The 7,307-nt window shown below is 33.1% G+C and overlaps 1 long non-coding RNA gene across 1 annotated transcript; it reads left to right on the top strand.

Annotated features, from left to right (window-relative positions):
* The first annotated feature begins 1,321 nt into the window (after window positions 1-1,321).
* Window positions 1,322-4,277, top strand: LOC145804582 (uncharacterized). The gene is made up of 2 exons (XR_014346589.1): window positions 1,322-1,737; window positions 3,799-4,277. It is a non-coding gene; the product is annotated as an uncharacterized LOC145804582 (long non-coding RNA).
* The last annotated feature ends 3,030 nt before the right edge of the window (window positions 4,278-7,307 follow it).

Raw genomic sequence — 7,307 nt, 5'->3', positions numbered from 1 at the left:
TAGTTCCCACTAAATTGTGTAAAATATTGATTAATCTGTTAAAATCGTATCAATTCACATTAATCTACACTGTTCTATCCGCAAATTATAGATTAAATTTTTAAAATTTATAATCCGCCTTCAAAATTGTTCCTCTTTGCTATAGTTAATACATATGTATTTTTTAACTTTTAATAAAATATCAAAGTAAAAATAAGTGTGAAAGAAATTTAAGATGTGAAATTTATTACAAATTAGTAGTTATATATATGAGACATATTATGTAAAATCAGTTTGGGTTATATATATTAATATTATGCAAATGCTTGATAACTGGTTAGAATATTTTTCAATCGGTCAATCTATCCAAAACCGTCCAAGTCGTGATTTGTTAATCCGTCAAACCGTCATTCAATTTATAATTTTACTTTCAAACCATCTAAATCGCATCGCGCACACCCTAGTACCTATCCATCATGTGCTCAGTCTAGTAGCGGTGAAAAAAACAAAAAAGTAGAAGAGAGAGATCCTAAAATATGTCTAGTACATATTGAAGATAGATAGTCTTGGAAAAATTACTCTCGTGGTAAGTTGAATCATCAACTCGTCTTTGACGCCGATCTATTTGAATATTAAGGTTGGAGGAGGTTTAAATCTGTAAAAATCTCCTATTTTTTGAAAGTTTTTTTAAAAAAAATAAAGTTTATTATTATTAATTTATGGTCAGTTCGAATACTAAGGTTAGGATCTCAAATGAAGATGTTGAAGTATGTTCAAAAGTGAAAATAATAAAATTTTACAGCGTATAAGTAAAAAGAATGCCACATCAGATAAAAGTTTGTTGTCAATTTTATGAACAAACTAAACTAAACATTTATTGTCATTTATAAATAAATTGTCACCAAACAAAACTCAAATCATAGTAAAATTTTCAAAGTTGGCAGAGTACATATTAAAAGTTGATAATAAAATGAAAATAAATTTGTTTGTCTTTCATGAAGGACACGGGTCTTCTTAAAATGTTAAAATTTCATGATAAAATTTACTATAAATCAAAGTAAAATTTGATTGTAAGATAAAGTAAAATTTTACTGTTAACATTAATTTTGACGGTAAAAATTTTATTAAATTTTTTTTTTTTTTTTTACAAAATTTGATGGCGAACATAATTATTGTTTGATAGATAGTGACGAGAGAATTTTAAAAATACTAATTTCATTGAAAACAAATAGATAGATATCAAAAATGCCTCCGACCACTAAACCTTCGTCACTAAATCAGTACTAATGATGCGGATGCCAATGTGGAAAACTGATGCGGATGCCAATGTGGAAAACTGATGCAAACTCGTCCATTTCTCTCTCTTTCTTATTCATTTCAAATTTCAAATTCATTTTCATAATACAGTTGAAGACACACTCTCTCCCTCTCTCTATTCTTCCTTCTCTTCTCTGTTGTGCCTTTCTCTCGACGAGCTCCCCGACGACCAACGACCCGACGAGCGCAGCTCTCCAACCCAGGCGACGATCGAGTCTTTGTCCAACCTATATCAGTCCTCAGTTGACCGAGTCACTCACGGTGACGATTGAGTCTCTATCCAACCTGTATCACTCTTCAGTCGACCAAGTCACTCACGGCGACGATCGAGTCTCTGTCCAACCTGTATCGACACTTCCGACGACCGAGTCTCTCCCTGTTTTCCCGCTGGACTCGCTTCTCTCGACTCTCTGTGTTTTCTTAACAGATCTGTCTGCACAGGTCAGTTCTCTTTCTCTTTCTCTCTTTCTCTTTCTCTCTCTCTCTATATATATATCTATATGCGTTGATTTGTTGAGATTTTTATGCCTTTGATTTTGATTTCATCTGTTTAGGAGGATTGTGAATTTGATTTTGATTTGCCCCAATTTTACATTGGATGACTTTGATTTTGATTTCATCTGTTTAGGAGGATTTTGATTTGCTCCAATTTTACATTGGATTAGCTATGAAAAAGTGACTAACCATTAATGAAGCCACTGCCAAAAAAACAAAAATGTAAAATATTATTTGCCTAACAAATCTAAAATAAATTGATTGAATTATGGTGCAAGATTCTTTAATATGGGCTATTCATGGCATGTGCTTACCAACCAAACTGTTTGATTAATGAAGTCCAGATTGCTTCCCTGATTTTTTTGGTTATGTTTTGTTTCCCCGGTTGTTCAAGATTCGTGGAATGTTTTTATTGAGAAACAAATATAATGAATTAGATTATATGTTTAATGGGTTTGATGAATGATTTTTTAGATATATGAAAAAGGGTATATGCGTATAGAATTATGGAACTGTATGCAGGAAGATTAATTGTGTGTGCCCTTTCAGGGAAAACCCAATAAATTTGGAATGACAGAGAAAAATAATTGTATGTGGGAGGGATTTTTACATAAGTTGCTCTAGTCCATTATTCCACTAATCATATTAGATTTGATGTTCAAATTCAACCGGAACCTATTAGGATAAAGTTTAGGACTCCAAGTTTAATATGGGGCGCCAATATGATTGACTACATTTCTAAAATTGAAAATAATGTTGTTTTCATATTTTGTTGTGCTCTCATATGTATCTTGTATAAAATTTCCATCAAATCTACATCAGATATTGATATGTTACAAAAGAGTAGTTTGCCTTTTTTCTTCAGACTTGATGATACTTGTGGAAATATTGGCAGATGGGGGTAATTTTTTGAAGGCTATGACCTGTAACTGAAATCTCAAAAGCTCGTGCATTTTTTCTGACATTCATTTCTCACAATAGAAATTTTCTCTATATGAGTCTCCCCATTTTTTTACCTAAAAGAACCAACCATTTGTTGTTGAATTGTTTTGGCAAATTCTTCATGTTGTGATATATGAAGACTGATTTGAAGATAGATTCTTCGACACAGTTTTTTAAGACTTACGTGCAAAATAATGTATGAAAATAGTATTAACTGAATTCAATTAAGCACTTTCCAAGGTTAGAAACCCACTTGATTGGGCAAAAGCTCGTTGGGATGTACCATAGAAGTGTACACTTGAATAAACTAGATCCAGACAGGCAGCAACTACACTTTGCAAATGCTGCTGGCAGCAGCCTCTCTTCTAGATTTAAATCTTGTTTGCTTCCATTTGACACTGATTTACTTGATAGAGGGTCACCCGCTCACCATCTATCTTCTTCTTGTAATTAAACTCTCACATAACACATTTGCCCAAAACCTGAATGAGAAGTCCCACAACTATTAGACCCACCAATTGCACTCTTTCACAGGTGACCAACCGACTTAGCTACCAATCAACCACTAAATACATACACCACCACTGAATTCCCTATCATCTCTTATACCCAAGTCAACCAAGAATTCCTTCAAATCCATACTACCCATAACTCGCTCTTTCTCCAACACAACTTCCCTTCACGAAACATCATGGCAGTCACAATGAGAATAGGAAAAACCATAATCGAAGGCCCAAACAGTGGCCACCCCTAGCCTTCAAGGAACCACCATTGACCTCTCCTGCCTCTCACAATCCTATGGTTGTCCATAGCCTGCAACCATAGTTGTCAAATCAAGATTGGAATCGTGAATTTCGTTACTTTTTCTAAATCACTTAGAAAAATATATCTAAATTCATACTTAGATGTTAAATATATATCTTATGCACTATTTTGTTATGCATTGTTTCTAGCAAGTTAAAACTGGTAATCATAAATGAGGGGCTAAATGCACCTCTCCTGCTTTTTAAACAATCCTCAGACTAATACACTAATTGATTGAGATTTGGCTTCATATTTTTGTAGATGTCAACTTTAAGTGCTAGCGGCAGTACCTTAGATCATTTGACATATTGTAACAAAAATTGTCCTAAATTTCGAAAAAAAACAATTATTCGAATTTTTGAGACGGAGCAAAACAAAAACCAGTTATTTTATTATTGTTATGACTGTGGTGGTTTTCTTGGATGGTGCTTGCCTACAAATTCACCATGTAGACATGAAGGACAAGTGCAAATGGACAACATACCAACAGTCACCGAACAACTTCGAAGTATGGGCGAACACCTTCGATTTCAAAGCAAACAACTTCAATTTCAGAGTGCGCAGATGCAAAAATTGCTGAGAGACTTAAATCGAAGTTGGTGTTGTATTTATAGGATCTTTTTCTTCCTTGTAATTGGTGTTGTATTCGTTATGAAGATGTAATAATTTAAATGACAGATAGAAGTTGAAATAGATGATATGTATGAAGATTTATGATATATGACAATTATTTTTGAAAAGTATGAAGATGTAATCTATTATCTGTTTGTCTGTTTGAAGAATGATTGAACACAGGTTGTTATATGTTTGTTTGTTTGAGGAATGCTTGAACACAGGTTGTTATATATTTCTTTGTTTGAAGAATTTTTGGACACAAGTTATTATATGTTTGTTTGTTTGAAGAATGATTGCACAGGTTATTATATGTTTGTTTGTTTGAAGAATAATTGAACACATGTTGAAGATAAGTTTTTTAACACAGATTTTTTAAGAGATATTTTTCTCATAGGTTTTTGAAGACAGATTTTTTCACATAGGTTCTTGAACACAGTTTTGAAGATAGATTTTTTGAACACAGGTTTTTGAAAACAGATTTGAAGACAGATTTTTTGAACACAGTTTTGAAGACATAATTTTTCACACAGGTTTTTGAAGACAGATTTGAAGACAGATTTTTTGAACACAGGTTTTTGAAGATAGATTTGAAGACAAATTTTTTGAACACAGTTTTGAAGACAAATTTTTTCACACAGGTTTTTGAATACGGTTTTTGAAGAAAGATTTTTTTGAACACCGGTTTTTGAAGACAGATTTTTTGAACACAAGTTTTTGAAGACATTTTTTCACACAAATTTTTGAAGACAGATTTGAAGACAAGTTTTTGAACACAGTTTTGAAGATAGATTTTTTCATACAGGTTTTTGAAGACAGATTTGAAGATAGATTTTTTGAACACAGTTTTGAAGATAGATTTTTTCACACAGGTTTTTAAACACAGCTTTTTGAAGACATATTTTTTCACATAGATTTTGGAACACAAATATTGAAGACAGTTTTTGGAATACAAATTTTGGAACACATTAAATCTGTAATAGATTTGTAACAGATTTTTATCATATTAAATCCATTTTTGTATAGAGTAAGACAGCAAATATAACAACAAAGCAACATCAAATTTCTATAAATTTCATAAATTATGCTCCATCAAATATAACAACAAAGCAACATTAAATTACTTCCACCACAAAATAAACTTCAAGTTAAAATTACAAGTTTCCAACTAACGAAAACAAGACTCATTTCGGTCCATTTGTACATTGAAATCAACAAAAGAAGTCGGTAGGGCTCCATAAATTTGATTCATAGCACTCATGAATTGTTGAGTTCGCATCATGTCAATAACTCCCGGTGTGCCTCCAATACATTCCGATGGGGTAAGAGATGTGTCCACTCCATAAATTTGGGTTCGAGCAGTGATCAAACTTTGTTTTCTCATAATGTCCATGCTTCCGGGTGTGCCTCCAATCGCATTTACCATTTCTTTCTATTCAAGTACAATGACATGAAAAAAACAATTTACTCTATATTATTGACAAATAAAATAAATTGATCGATGTAAATACTATTTTGCATGCCAACCATACAAGGATAAAGCTTTCTACGTGCACTAGGTTGAGGTTGAGATTGAGATTGAGCTTGAGCTCCAAGCACCTTAGTACCCTATATTAACCAAGATCAATGAGTAGAGATAAATGATAAGTTCAATAGAGATAAATGATACAATATTGAAAAATCAATAGAGAATACCATGAAATTTACCTTTGATTTGTTATTTTTTCTTTTGCTTGCTTTCAACTGATTCACTATTTGATCAACTTTGGTGACCTTTTGTTTCGTAACTGGCTGACCTTTTCGACGAGCAACCAAAGGACTAAGCAACTTTGTATTACTGATTGCTTTTCTATTAATGCTCCTAATCAGCGAAGATGGTACATTTCTAGTAATAGGTGGCACATTACTAGTAGAAGCTTGGACATTACTCCCACCACCCGTATCATCTTTCATCACTCTTGCCTTGATTTCATCCAACCCATGGTCGATAATTCTGATTTTTCCTTCAGAGTTCCCAGCTACTTGTACAATGCCAATCAATTTTTTGTTCATCTTATCAAAAACCTTTGCATTGAAATTATCCCCAAAGCCAGTGTATGTGGTTTTGATGCATGTGTACCCTCTATCCAAATCTTTTCTCCATCGTGGTAGAATGAATTTAGGTGGAACCTCATTTATACATCTTGCAATGAGCATAACGAGTGAGTAAGCACATATGATACCCTTAAATTGAAACAACCGACACATACATTGAACATCAACTTCAATCGAATTATAATACACAATAAAGTCCAGATGCTTCATCTTTCCAAAAACTACCATGGCTTCCTTGACGAAGTATGTGCAAATTGAACCCTCCTCATTCACAAGACACGGCTGACAATAAAGTAGTCTCTTCATCTCTGCTTGCACTTCTTTGAATTTTGCATTGGTGTAGGCATCCTGAAATTGCTTCTCAAAACCATACACAGTTAGGCAATCAAACACTTTGTGTCGAGACTTGAAGTCAGCTTTCTTCTCTTTCTGTACCTTACTTCTCAAAGCATTTTCATATTGTTCAACAAATTGCTTTAATGTAGTCTTCGGGTTGACATATCCATCAAAAAAGACATTCATGCTCTCACTTCGTTGTGTACCTGACATGCCAGCCCAAAAAATGTCTTTCACATAGACAGGAACCCATTAATGTCGCTCACCATATATTACCCCCAACCATTGATTCTCATAAAGATTAAATTCTGCAATCATCTCTTTCTATCTCAGCTCAAATTCATCTTTTGTTAAAGTGTAATACACTGCATTTTGCAAAGCCAACTTCATGGATTCATATTGGGAATGGCCTTTCAATTTCTCCATAATTTTCTTCATTATATGCCATAAACACCATCAATGTTGAGTATTTGGGAAGACAATTTCTATAGCATTTTGCATAGCTTTGCATTAATAAGTTATTATAGCTTTTGGAGGACAATCTGACATACAATTTAACTATGATTTGAATAACCAAACAAATGTATCGGTGTCTTCACTAGATAACAACCCACAACCAAGCAAAATCGACTGTCCATGGTGGTTAACTCTTACAAACAGAGCAAATAGCATATCATATTTGTTAGTAAGATAAGTTGTGTCAAATGAAACAAAATCTCCAAATTTTT

This window comes from Camellia sinensis, chromosome 12 (assembly GCF_055761805.1).
Source record: "Camellia sinensis isolate YWXY chromosome 12, ASM5576180v1, whole genome shotgun sequence".
Lineage (NCBI taxonomy): Eukaryota > Viridiplantae > Streptophyta > Magnoliopsida > Ericales > Theaceae > Camellia > Camellia sinensis.
This window is presented reverse-complemented; position numbering and strand designations above follow the sequence as displayed.